The 13129-nt window shown below is 49.4% G+C and overlaps 1 protein-coding gene and 1 long non-coding RNA gene across 5 annotated transcripts in view; one reads left to right on the top strand and one right to left on the bottom strand.

Moving 5' to 3' along the window:
• TSEN2 (tRNA splicing endonuclease subunit 2) overlaps window positions 1-11880 on the bottom strand; it is a 49557-nt gene extending 37677 nt beyond the window's left edge. The window contains exon 1 of one of the 4 annotated variants that reach the window (XM_044300654.1): window positions 11786-11880. The gene's annotated coding sequence lies outside the window, so the exon portion shown is untranslated. Of the gene's footprint in view, window positions 1-2372; window positions 2433-6370; window positions 6448-11785 lie in introns of those variants that run through there. The other 3 variants (XM_044300650.1, XM_044300655.1, XM_044300656.1) reach the window with 3 other exon arrangements.
• LOC122943149 lies at window positions 6498-10840 on the top strand. The gene is made up of 2 exons (XR_006390833.1): window positions 6498-6579; window positions 10263-10840. It is a non-coding gene; the product is annotated as an uncharacterized LOC122943149 (long non-coding RNA).
• Window positions 11881-13129: the final 1249 nt, after the last annotated feature.

Raw genomic sequence — 13129 nt, forward strand, 5'->3', positions numbered from 1 at the left:
TTTTGCCTGCAGAGCGCACCCCGCACTGTGTTTTTGCCTGCAGAGCGCACCCCGCACTGTGTGTTTTTGCCTGCAGAGCGCACCCCGCACAGTGTTTTTGCCTGCAGAGCGCACCCCGCACTGTGTGTTTTTACCTGCAGAGCGCACCCCGCACTGTGTGTTTTTGCCTGCAGAGCGCACCCCGCACTGTGTGTTTTTGCCTGCAGAGCGCACCCCGCACTGTGTGTTTGCCTGCAGAGCGCACCCCGCACTGTGTGTTTGCCTGCAGAGCGCACCCCGCACTGTGTGTTTTTGCCTGCAGAGTGCACCCCGCACTGTGTTTTTGCCTGCAGAGCGCACCCCGCACTGTGTTTTTGCCTGCAGAGCGCACCCCGCACTGTGTTTTTGCCTGCAGAGCGCACCCCGCACTGTGTGTTTTTACCTGCAGAGCGCACCCCGCACTGTGTGTTTTTGCCTGCAGAGCGCACCCCGCACTGTGTGTTTGCCTGCAGAGCGCACCCCGCACTGTGTGTTTGCCTGCAGAGCGCACCCCGCACTGTGTGTTTTTGCCTGCAGAGTGCACCCCGCACTGTGTTTTTGCCTGCAGAGCGCACCCCGCACTTTTTTTTTGCCTGCAGAGCGCACCCCGCACTGTGTGTTTTTGCCTGCAGAGCGCACCCCGCACTGTGTTTTTGCCTGCAGAGCGCCCCCCGCACTGTGTGTTTGCCTGCAGAGCGCACCCCGCACTGTGTTTTTGCCTGCAGAGCGCACCCCGCACTGTGTTTTTGCCTGCAGAGCGCACCCCGCACTGTGTGTTTTTGCCTGCAGAGCGCACCCCGCACTGTGTGTTTTTGCCTGCAGAGCGCACCCCGCACTGTGTGTTTGCCTGCAGAGCGCACCCCGCACTGTGTGTTTGCCTGCAGAGCGCACCCCGCACTGTGTGTTTTTGCCTGCAGAGTGCACCCCGCACTGTGTTTTTGCCTGCAGAGCGCACCCCGCACTTTTTTTTTGCCTGCAGAGCGCACCCCGCACTGTGTGTTTTTGCCTGCAGAGCGCACCCCGCACTGTGTTTTTGCCTGCAGAGCGCCCCCCGCACTGTGTTTTTGCCTGCAGAGCGCACCCCGCACTGTGTTTTTGCCTGCAGAGCGCACCCCGCACTGTGTGTTTTTGCCTGCAGAGCGCACCCTGCACTGTGTGTTTTTGCCTGCAGAGCGCACCCCGCACTGTGTGTTTTTGCCTGCAGAGCGCACCCCGCACTGTGTGTTTTAGCCTGCAGAGCGCACCCCGCACTGTGTGTTTTTGCCTGCAGAGCGCACCCCGCACTGTGTGTTTTTGCCTGCAGAGCGCACCCCGCACTGTGTGTTTTTGCTTGCAGAGCGCCCCCCGCACTGTGTTTTTGCCTGCAGAGCGCACCCCGCACTGTGTGTTTTTGCCTGCAGAGCGCACCCCGCACTGTGTTTTTGCCTGCAGAGCGCACCCCGCACTGTGTGTTTTTGCCTGCAGAGCGCACCCCGCACTGTGTGTTTTTGCCTGCAGAGCGCACCCCGCACTGTGTGTTTTTGCCTGCAGAGCGCACCCCGCACTGTGTGTTTTTGCCTGCAGAGCGCACCCCGCACTGTGTGTGTTTGCCTGCAGAGCACACCCCGCACTGTGTGTTTTTGCCTGCAGAGCGCCAACACAGATGTCTTCAGCTGCCAAGCCTCTAGGTGTAATGCTAACGCCCCCGTTGCTCCTAGAGGCTCATTTCCATATATTAAAACATTGTTTTTCTCAGCAATGCAGGCACATATGAACATGGGGCCAACACAGATGTCTTCAGCTGCCAAGCGCACATGTAACAGATCAGCCAGTGTCATAGGTGCAAATCTGCTGACAGAGGCCTAAGACTCTGTTCTCACTAGTGTCATGGCTTCCCTTTATAACTGATATGGCAGAACCCCTACAGACCCCACTGACTTTAATAGGAATTAAGAATCACGCTGCAGACAGCCATTTTTTACATCCCGTGAAGGAAAGCCCAAAGAAAGGTCTGAAGAGACTAGTGTGAACACAGACTAATAAAAACTGACGTTGCCATAGTGACATTTCACCCATGTGATACCCTGAAGCAGCCACTGGCGGCTACAGTCATGTGACAAGGCATAACTACACATGGCTGCGGCCTAGTTGTCACTCAGGTGGCATGGTGTACTATGGGGATTCAACCAATCAGACTCCGGGTTTCATTTTGCCAGCCCAATTTACAAAATAAGAGCTAGGCTCTGATTGGCTGCTGTGAGAACAGCGCCCGCTCCCCACTGGCACTATGGGACATGCATACATACAGCGCAGCCTCTGTGGCACACACCGCGGACATGGTGATAAGCTACAGGGGGACTACAGCCGACACTCACCACAAAACACCCTGTAAGGTCGGCTATTTCCCATGCCTGGTTGGTAAAGCCTAAAATGTATGGGCTTCTTTGAGGGCACGACGTCATGGAATCATGTGACTGCTTCTTCCCGCCCCTTACAGACTGTGCCAGATGCAGGAAGAGTTGTAAGGAAAAGGAGAGCAGCAGCTGTGTCCAGACAGGGAGGGCAGCCAGGCACTTGTGCTGGGGTCGGTGATTTCTGCTGAGGGGTCTGGGGCTGTATATGAGGGGTGTGAGCTCTGCTAGAAGGTCTTGTAAAGTCACCTACACTTACATTGCTCACCATACACCCCCTTACAAGGTATTTAATAACTCCTCTGTGCCCGCTCCACACAGTGGTTTTGCCTCCTCTTTGCCCCCTCCACATGTCTGTTTTGCCTGCAGAGCGCACCCCGCACTGTGTTTTTGCCTGCAGAGCGCACCCCGCACTGTGTGTTTTTGCCTGCAGAGCGCACCCCGCACTGTGTGTTTTTGCCTGCAGAGCGCACCCCGCACTGTGTGTTTTTGCCTGCAGAGCGCACCCCGCACTGTGTTTTTGCCTGCAGAGCGCACCCCGCACTGTGTGTTTGCCTGCAGAGCGCACCCCGCACTGTGTGTTTTTGCCTGCAGAGCGCACCCCGCACTGTGTGTTTTTGCCTGCAGAGCGCACCCCGCACTGTGTGTTTGCCTGCAGAGCGCACCCCGCACTGTGTGTTTTTGCCTGCAGAGCGCACCCCGCACTGTGTTTTTGCCTGCAGAGCGCCCCCCGCACTGTGTTTTTGCCTGCAGAGCGCACCCCGCACTGTGTGTTTTTGCCTGCAGAGCGCACCCCGCACTGTGTTTTTGCCTGCAGAGCGCACCCCGCACTGTGTTTTTGCCTGCAGAGCGCACCCCGCACTGTGTGTTTTTGCCTGCAGAGCGCACCCCGCACTGTGTGTTTTTGCCTGCAGAGCGCACCCCGCACTGTGTGTTTTTGCCTGCAGAGCGCACCCCGCACTGTGTGTTTTTGCCTGCAGAGCGCACCCCGCACTGTGTTTTTGCCTGCAGAGCGCACCCCGCACTGTGTGTTTTTGCCTGCAGAGCGCACCCCGCACTGTGTGTTTTTGCCTGCAGAGCGCACCCCGCACTGTGTGTTTTTGCCTGCAGAGCGCCAACACAGATGTCTTCAGCTGCCAAGCCTCTAGGTGTAATGCTAACGCCCCCGTTGCTCCTAGAGGCTCATTTCCATATAATAAAACATTGTTTTTCTCAGCAATGCAGGCACATATGAACATGGGGCCAACACAGATGTCTTCAGCTGCCAAGCGCACATGTAACAGATCAGCCAGTGTCATAAGTGCAAATCTGCTGACAGAGGCCTAAGACTCTGTTCTCACTAGTGTCATGGCTTCCCTTTATAACTGATATGGCAGAACCCCTACAGACCCCACTGACTTTAATAGGAATTAAGAATCACGCTGCAGACAGCCATTTTTTACATCCCGTGAAGGAAAGCCCAAAGAAAGGTCTGAAGAGACTAGTGTGAACACAGACTAATAAAAACTGACGTTGCCATAGTGACATTTCACCCATGTGATACCCTGAAGCAGCCACTGGCGGCTACAGTCATGTGACAAGGCATAACTACACATGGCTGCGGCCTAGTTGTCACTCAGGTGGCATGGTGTACTACGGGGATTCAACCAAGCAGACTCCGTGTTTCATTTTGCCAGCCCAATTTACAAAATAAGAGCTAGGCTCTGATTGGCTGCTGTGAGAACAGCGCCCGCTCCCCACTGGCACTATGGGACATGCATACATACAGCGCAGCCTCTGTGGCACACACCGCGGACATGGTGATAAGCTACAGGGGGACTACAGCCGACACTCACCACAAAACACCCTGTAAGGTCGGCTATTTCCCATGCCTGGTTGGTAAAGCCTAAAATGTATGGGCTTCTTTGAGGGCACGACGTCATGGAATCATGTGACTGCTTCTTCCCGCCCCTTACAGACTGTGCCAGATGCAGGAAGAGTTGTAAGGAAAAGGAGAGCAGCAGCTGTGTCCAGACAGGGAGGGCAGCCAGGCACTTGTGCTGGGGTCGGTGATTTCTGCTGAGGGGTCTGGGGCTGTATATGAGGGGTGTGAGCTCTGCTAGAAGCTCTTGTAAAGTCACCTACACTTACATTGCTCACCATACACCCCCTTACAAGGTATTTTATAACTCCTCTGTGCCCGCTCCACACAGTGGTTTTGCCTCCTCTTTGCCCCCTCCACATGTCTGTTTTGCCTGCAGAGTGCACCCCGCACAGTGTTTTTGCCTGCAGAGCGCACCCCGCACTGTGTTTTTGCCTGCAGAGCGCACCCCGCACTGTGTGTTTTTGCCTGCAGAGCGCACCCCGCACTGTGTGTTTTTGCCTGCAGAGCGCACCCCGCACTGTGTGTTTTTGCCTGCAGAGCGCACCCCGCACTGTGTGTTTTTGCCTGCAGAGCGCACCCCGCACTGTGTGTTTTTGCCTGCAGAGCGCACCCCGCACTGTGTTTTTGCCTGCAGAGTGCACCCCGCACTGTGTTTTTGCCTGCAGAGCGCACCCCGCACTGTGTGTTTGCCTGCAGAGCACACCCCGCACTGTGTGTTTTTGCCTGCAGAGCGCACCCCGCACTGTGTGTTTTTGCCTGCAGAGCGCACCCCGCACTGTGTGTTTGCCTGCAGAGCGCACCCCGCACTGTGTGTTTTTGCCTGCAGAGCGCACCCCGCACTGTGTTTTTGCCTGCAGAGCGCACCCCGCACTGTGTGTTTTTGCCTGCAGAGCGCACCCCGCACTGTGTGTTTGCCTGCATAGCGCACCCCGCACTGTGTTTTTGCCTGCAGAGCGCCCCCCGCACTGTGTTTTTGCCTGCAGAGCGCACCCCGCACTGTGTGTTTTTGCCTGCAGAGCGCACCCCGCACTGTGTGTTTTTGCCTGCAGAGCGCACCCCGCACTGTGTGTTTTTGCCTGCAGAGCGCACCCCGCACTGTGTGTTTTTGCCTGCAGAGCGCACCCCGCACTGTGTTTTTGCCTGCAGAGCGCCCCCCGCACTGTGTTTTTGCCTGCAGAGCGCCCCCCGCACTGTGTTTTTGCCTGCAGAGCGCACCCCGCACTGTGTGTTTTTGCCTGCAGAGCACACCCCGCACTGTGTGTTTTTGCCTGCAGAGCGCACCCCGCACTGTGTGTGTTTGCCTGCAGAGCGCACCCCGCACTGTGTGTTTTTGCCTGCAGAGCGCACCCCGCACTGTGTGTTTTTGCCTGCAGAGCGCCAACACAGATGTCTTCAGCTGCCAAGCCTCTAGGTGTAATGCTAACGCCCCCGTTGCTCCTAGAGGCTCATTTCCATATATTAAAACATTGTTTTTCTCAGCAATGCAGGCACATATGAACATGGGGCCAACACAGATGTCTTCAGCTGCCAAGCGCACATGTAACAGATCAGCCAGTGTCATAAGTGCAAATCTGCTGACAGAGGCCTAAGACTCTGTTCTCACTAGTGTCATGGCTTCCCTTTATAACTGATATGGCAGAACCCCTACAGACCCCACTGACTTTAATAGGAATTAAGAATCACGCTGCAGACAGCCATTTTTTACATCCCATGAAGGAAAGCCCAAAGAAAGGTCTGAAGAGACTAGTGTGAACACAGACTAATAAAAACTGACGTTGCCATAGTGACATTTCACCCATGTGATACCCTGAAGCAGCCACTGGCGGCTACAGTCATGTGACAAGGCATAACTACACATGGCTGCGGCCTAGTTGTCACTCGGGTGGCATGGTGTACTATGGGGATTCAACCAATCAGACTCCGGGTTTCATTTTGCCAGCCCAATTTACAAAATAAGAGCTAGGCTCTGATTGGCTGCTGTGAGAACAGCGCCCGCTCCCCACTGGCACTATGGGACATGCATACATACAGCGCAGCCTCTGTGGCACACACCGCGGACACGGTGATAAGCTACAGGGGGACTACAGCCGACTCTCACCACAAAACACCCTGTAAGGTCGGCTATTTCCCATGCCTGGTTGGTAAAGCCTAAAATGTATGGGCTTCTTTGAGGGCACGACGTCATGGAATCATGTGACTGCTTCTTCCCGCCCCTTACAGACTGTGCCAGATGCAGGAAGAGTTGTAAGGAAAAGGAGAGCAGCAGCTGTGTCCAGACAGGGAGGGCAGCCAGGCACTTGTGCTGGGGTCGGTGATTTCTGCTGAGGGGTCTGGGGCTGTATATGAGGGGTGTGAGCTCTGCTAGAAGGTCTGCTAAAGTCACCTACACTTACATTGCTCACCATACACCCCCTTACAAGGTATTTTATAACTCCTCTGTGCCCGCTCCACACAGTGGTTTTGCCTCCTCTTTGCCCCCTCCACATGTCTGTTTTGCCTGCAGAGCGCACCCCGCACGGTGTTTTTGCCTGCAGAGCGCACCCCGCACTGTGTTTTTGCCTGCAGAGCGCACCCCGCACTGTGTTTTTGCCTGCAGAGCGCACCCCGCACTGTGTTTTTGCCTGCAGAGCGCACCCCGCACTGTGTTTTTGCCTGCAGAGCGCCCCCCGCACTGTGTTTTTGCCTGCAGAGCGCCCACCGCACTGTGTGTTTTTGCCTGCAGAGCGCCCCCCGCACTGTGTGTTTTTGCCTGCAGAGCGCACCCCGCACTGTGTGTTTTTGCCTGCAGAGCGCACCCTGCACTGTGTGTTTTTGCCTGCAGAGCGCACCCTGCACTGTGTGTTTTTGCCTGCAGAGCGCACCCCGCACTGTGTGTTTGCCTGCAGAGCGCACCCCGCACTGTGTGTTTGCCTGCAGAGCGCACCCCGCACTGTGTGTTTGCCTGCAGAGCGCACCCCGCACTGTGTTTTTGCCTGCAGAGTGCACCCCGCACTGTGTTTTTGCCTGCAGAGCGCCCCCCGCACTGTGTTTTTGCCTGCAGAGTGCACCCCGCACTGTGTTTTTGCCTGCAGAGTGCACCCCGCACTGTGTTTTTGCCTGCAGAGTGCACTGTGGTCCATACACAGATTTTTGCAATAAGCCATGCCTCTAATCCCATCCAATCTCCTCTGTGCCCCAACACAATAACCATCCACAAGAGCGATGTCCCTTAGGGTGGGTTCACATCACATTTTATGCCTCCGTTTGACGTACACGTTAGAAAAAAAAAAAAAAAGAACACAAAAACGCAGCACGCCATGTTCATGTATCCTGCACAGTACGGTAAAAAAAAAGTATACTTTTTTTTTTTTACAATTGAACTCTAAGGAGAACGGATGCGGTCTGAGGCATCTGTTTAACATATATGTGTTTTGACAGGAAAAATGTGATGTGAACCCTCCCTTAGTGCCCCAAGGCAGTATGATGCCCCCTTTGTGTCCTTCGACACAGTATGATGCCCTTTTAGTGCCCCACATAGTATGATGTCCGTAACCCCACTAACTGTCTGTAACCCCCCTGTTAGTGCCCCCTCACAGAAGATATATACACTATATACCCTCCTCCCTCTATATACACTATATGTCCTCCTTATATATACACTATATGCCCTCCTCCCTCTATATACACTCCTCCCTCTATATACACTATATAACCTCCTCCACTTCTCCCTCTATATACCCTCCTCGCTCTATATACACTATATACCCTCCTTCACTCTTCCCTCTATATACACTCCTCCCTCTATATACACTTTATACCCTCCTCTACTCTTCCCTCTATATACATTATATACAGTCCTCCACTCCTCCCTCTATATACACGATATACCCTCCTCCACATCTCCCTCTATATACCCTCCTCCCTCTATATACAGTATATACCCTCCTCCACTCCTTATTTTTATTTTTGCATGGTATCGAATGGTATTGAGTATCGCAATACTTTTTTATGGTATCGAAATCGAATCAAAAATTTGGTATTGCAACAACTCTACTATATACCCTCCTCCACTCCTCCCTCTATTTGCTCTATATACATTATATACCCTCCTCCCTCTATATACAGTCCTCCACTCCTCCCTCTATATACCCTCCTCCCTCTATATACATTATATACACTCCTCCCTCTATATACTGTCCTCCACTCCTCTCTCTATATACAGTCCTCCACTCCTCCCTCTATATACACTATATACTAGGGCTAAAACGATTACTCGAACTAATCGATTAACTCGACACAAAAAAATCTGCAAATCGATGATTCGTTTGTGCCATGTGACCACAATGCTGCTTTGGATCCTGACGTACACACATCGTCTGGACATTTTAGTTCCACAGTGGGTGAACTGATGGCAGTGGGGGGAGCTGGTGGCATTGCGTGGGGGAGTGGGGCTGACGGGACTGGGGTGGGGGAGAGCTGAAGGCACTGGGGGGAACTGATTACTCAATTAGTCTTAAAAAATAATCAGTAGAATACTTGATTACTAAAATAATCTATATACACTATATACAGACCTCCACTCCTCCCTCTATATACTCTATATACAGTCCTCCCTCTATATACACATATACACTCCTCCCTCTATATACACTATATACCCTCCTACACTCCTCCCTCTATATACTCCATATACATTATATACACTCCTCCCTCTATATACAGTCCTCCCTCTATTTACTCTATATACACTCCTCCCTCTATATACTTGATATACACTCCTCCCACTTACTCTATATAAAGTCCTCCACTTCTCCGTCTATTTACTCTATATACACTCCTCCCTCTATATACACTATATACCCTCCTCCCTCTATATACTCTATATACACTCCTCCATCTATATACACTATATACCCTCCTCCACTCCTCCCTCTATATACACTCCTCCCTCTATTTATTCTATATACAGTCCTCCCTCTATATACACATATACACTCCTCCCTCTATATACACTATATACCCTCCTACACTCCTCCCTCTATATACTCCATATACATTATATACACTTCTCCCTCTATATACAGTCCTCCCTCTATTTATTCTATATACACTCCTCCCTCTATATACACTATATACCCTCCTACACTCCTCCCTCTATATACTCCATATACATTATATACACTTCTCCCTCTATATACAGTCCTCCCTCTATTTACTCTATATACACTCCTCCCTCTATATACTTGATATACACTCCTCCCACTTACTCTATATAAAGTCCTCCACTTCTCCGTCTATTTACTCTATATACACTCCTCCCTCTATATACACTATATACCCTCCTCCCTCTATATACTCTATATACACTCCTCCATCTATATACACTATATACCCTCCTTCACTCCTCCCTCTATATACATTATATACAGTCCTCCGTCTATATACAATATATACCCCCTTCACTCCTCCCTCTATATACACTATATACCCTCCTACACTCCTCCCTCTATATACTTTATATACATTATATACACTCCTCCGTCTATATACAATATATACTCCCCTTCACTCCTCCCTCTATATACTCTATATACACCCCTCCCTCTATATACACTATATTCCCTCCTTCACTTCTCCCTTTATATACATTATGTACACTCCTCCGTCTATATACAATATATACCCTCCTTCACTCCTCCCTCTATATACTCTATATACACTCCTTCTATATACAATATATACACTCCTCCCTCTATATACATTATATACAGTACCCCACTCCTCCCTCTATATAAATTATATACACTAGGGTGTTTCATTTTTCCAAAGATGTGATTTTCTTATGACTTTGCCCTGAGTCTCAGTGATGTAAAAGATATATATGCCAAAAAGATTGGATAATATTAAGGGGTTGCACACTTTAATCACTCTTATCTCAAACTAGTGAAATTTCTAATATTGAAGTGCTTTGTACTAATGGGCTTCTCATGTATGTCTTTCATCTTTTGCAGATAATAGAACTTTAAAATGGGAACCAAAAGAGGGATTTGGCTGCTAGAAAAGGTGCCTAGTGGTGAATTTTTAGGAGCTTGGCTCCCTTCAAAGGAACAAGTACTGTTAGTTTTTATTTTCCATCACAAGGAAATGAAAGAAACACTTTCGGATGCTGCTAAATCTACCAGTACAAAACAACAGGAGGTGTGGAGGAAAGCAAATATCCCTCTTAAGACGGAGGAGAATATCCGTGCTGATATACAGAAGCTGTACAAAGAATACCAAAATCTGGGTAAAGAGAAATCGAGAAACACGGATAAAGCAAATGAGAAACGGCAGATTTGGAAAGGTGATCTTGTCGAGTTATTTGACATTTCCCGGCAAAATGCGATGGACATAACTAGCGTATCACAAGAAGATAAAAAATTTCTTAGGTCACAAAGAGATGATTGTATGAGTTCGTCAATGAGTGGAGTAGACAAGGTTTTCACCTCGAAAATAAGAACTAGGTAAGTGTACAAAAGAAAAAAAAAAAGATTCATATAAGAATAAACATTACAAAGCTATCGCTGAAATCAATAAGACAATTATACTGGAAGACTCATCTCCATCATCATCAGCACCTGGTGACAAAAAGTTTTTGCTTCCAGCAACGAAAAAATTGCGTTCAAGTCCTACATTAAAACCTCTTGAACAGACACTCACGTCTACTTGGGATCGAGAACAGCTCTCTGTTTGACAAGCAAGTATTTCATTTATAGCAACTCCAAAAAGCATTGGCCACGATGTTTCAAAAATTTCCGTATCTCCGTCTACCGTTTACCAAGCTCGGGCGATTAACCCCTTCAACCCCGGGCCTGTTTTCACCTTCCTGCCCAGGCCATTTTTTGAAAATCTGACGTGTGACTTTATAGTAAATAATATGGATGGGCACTCATATACGTAAATATAGGACAAATTTATTATAACATATATTAAAAAATGGAGTTGATGCAAGACAATAAAATAACATAAAAATTGACACTCTTTGGACAGAGGTCGCCGATCCAAGAATCCTCACTAAGGTCTTCCCCAATACAATTGAGAGGGGGGAGAATATGTTGTATGGGCAACCTTCGCCAAAGTAGTGTAACCTCTATAATATATCAATCCTAAAAAGACAGGTAGATATAACCAATCAATTCTAAAAAGACAGGTAAATATAACCAATCCACTAAGAATATATTAAACAATACAATTCAAATCCTATATCCAATAGAAAAAACACATGTGAGTGTTAAATACCGCTGAATGTCCTCAGTGAATATACTTTGTGTCCATCTCTGAATATACAAAGTGACGCTGCATATGGATAATTTCTCCTATCCAGTTTTTGATTTTGTAGAAAGTGATATCAACAAGATGTAATTTATGATTCATTCAGTTTAGTTCAATAGCTGGAAGATATTCTCAGCAAATAGCTGGGTGCAATTCATAAATTCCTCCGTCTTATTAGTTTAGTCTATTGCCTCTTAAGTTTTTACCCACTATGTGGGCTTACCTTTGCCTGGTTCTCGGGTTCACTGGGACTAGTAAGTCGACTCGTCCTCCGTACTGAAAGCCGGCGTCCCGGCTATGGAGTCCGTCGCGTCCCACGTGTGTCCCACAGCTGCTTCCTAACAGCTGACGTAGTATGGGAGTTGCGTACTTGTAACTTCAGGCGCAGGTTAATGACGTATCTGAGGTCTTTTCTAAGGTAGAGAAAATACAGATTTTTCTTCTTTATAGTACACTTTTATCCATGGAGAGCGGGGTATTTTTCAAGTATTCACCAGACGCGTTTCGGGGAGACGCTTTCCCCTTCCTCAGTGGTATACCCCGATTCCGTAGATCCACTTATTTTATACTGATTATTGGTCTCTCTCAAGATCCGGTTCGGACCCAGGGTTCAACCCAAAAACCGGTCTGGCTCAGATTTCTAAGTATCATTATATGACATTGCGGTTTATATGTGTTTTTTCCCAGGTGCATTTTTTCTATTATAATTGCACTTTTATATTTCTAATTTGCTCCATTTACTATTTTTCAAAAATAATATTTTAATATTTAGTTATGAGCCTTGATATAGGATATCTTTTGTACTTGTCTTTTCAAAACATATTTATATCGCCACTCATTAAAAACCTCCTCCCGTCACACTAACGCCGAAAGGCGTCAATGCTGCGGCGCTCCCAGGTCACACTAACGCCAATAGGCGTCATCTCGCGAGACGCGAGATTTCCTGTGAACGCGCGCACACAGGCGCGCGCGCTCACAGGAACGGAAGGTAAGCGAGTGGATCTCCAGCCTGCCAGCGGCGATCGCTCGCTGGCAGGCTGGAGATCCGAATTTTTTAACCCCTAACAGGTATATTAGACGCTGTTTTCATAACAGCGTCTAATATACCTCCTACCTGGTCCTCTGGTGGTCCCTTTTGTTAGGATCGACCACCAGAGGACTCAGGTAGGTCAGTACAGTCGCACCAAACACCACACTACACCCCCCCCCCCCCGTCACTTATTAACCCCTTATAAACCCCTGATCACCCATGATCACCCCATATAAACTCCCTGATCACCCCCCCTGTCATTGATCACCGCCCTGTCATTGATCACCCCCCGGTCAGGCTCCGTTCAGACGTCCGTATGATTTTTACGGATCCGCAAAAAGCATACGGACGTCTGAATGGAGCCTTACAGGGGGGTGATCAATGACAGGCGGGTGATCACCCATATACACTCCCTGATCACCCCCTGTCATTGATCACTCCCCTGTAAGGCTCCATTCAGACGTCCGCATGCGTTTTGTGGATCCGATCCATGTATCCATGGATCCGTAAAAAATCATGCGCATGTCTGATTGGAGC

This window comes from Bufo gargarizans, chromosome 7, assembly GCF_014858855.1.
Source record: "Bufo gargarizans isolate SCDJY-AF-19 chromosome 7, ASM1485885v1, whole genome shotgun sequence".
Lineage (NCBI taxonomy): Eukaryota > Metazoa > Chordata > Amphibia > Anura > Bufonidae > Bufo > Bufo gargarizans.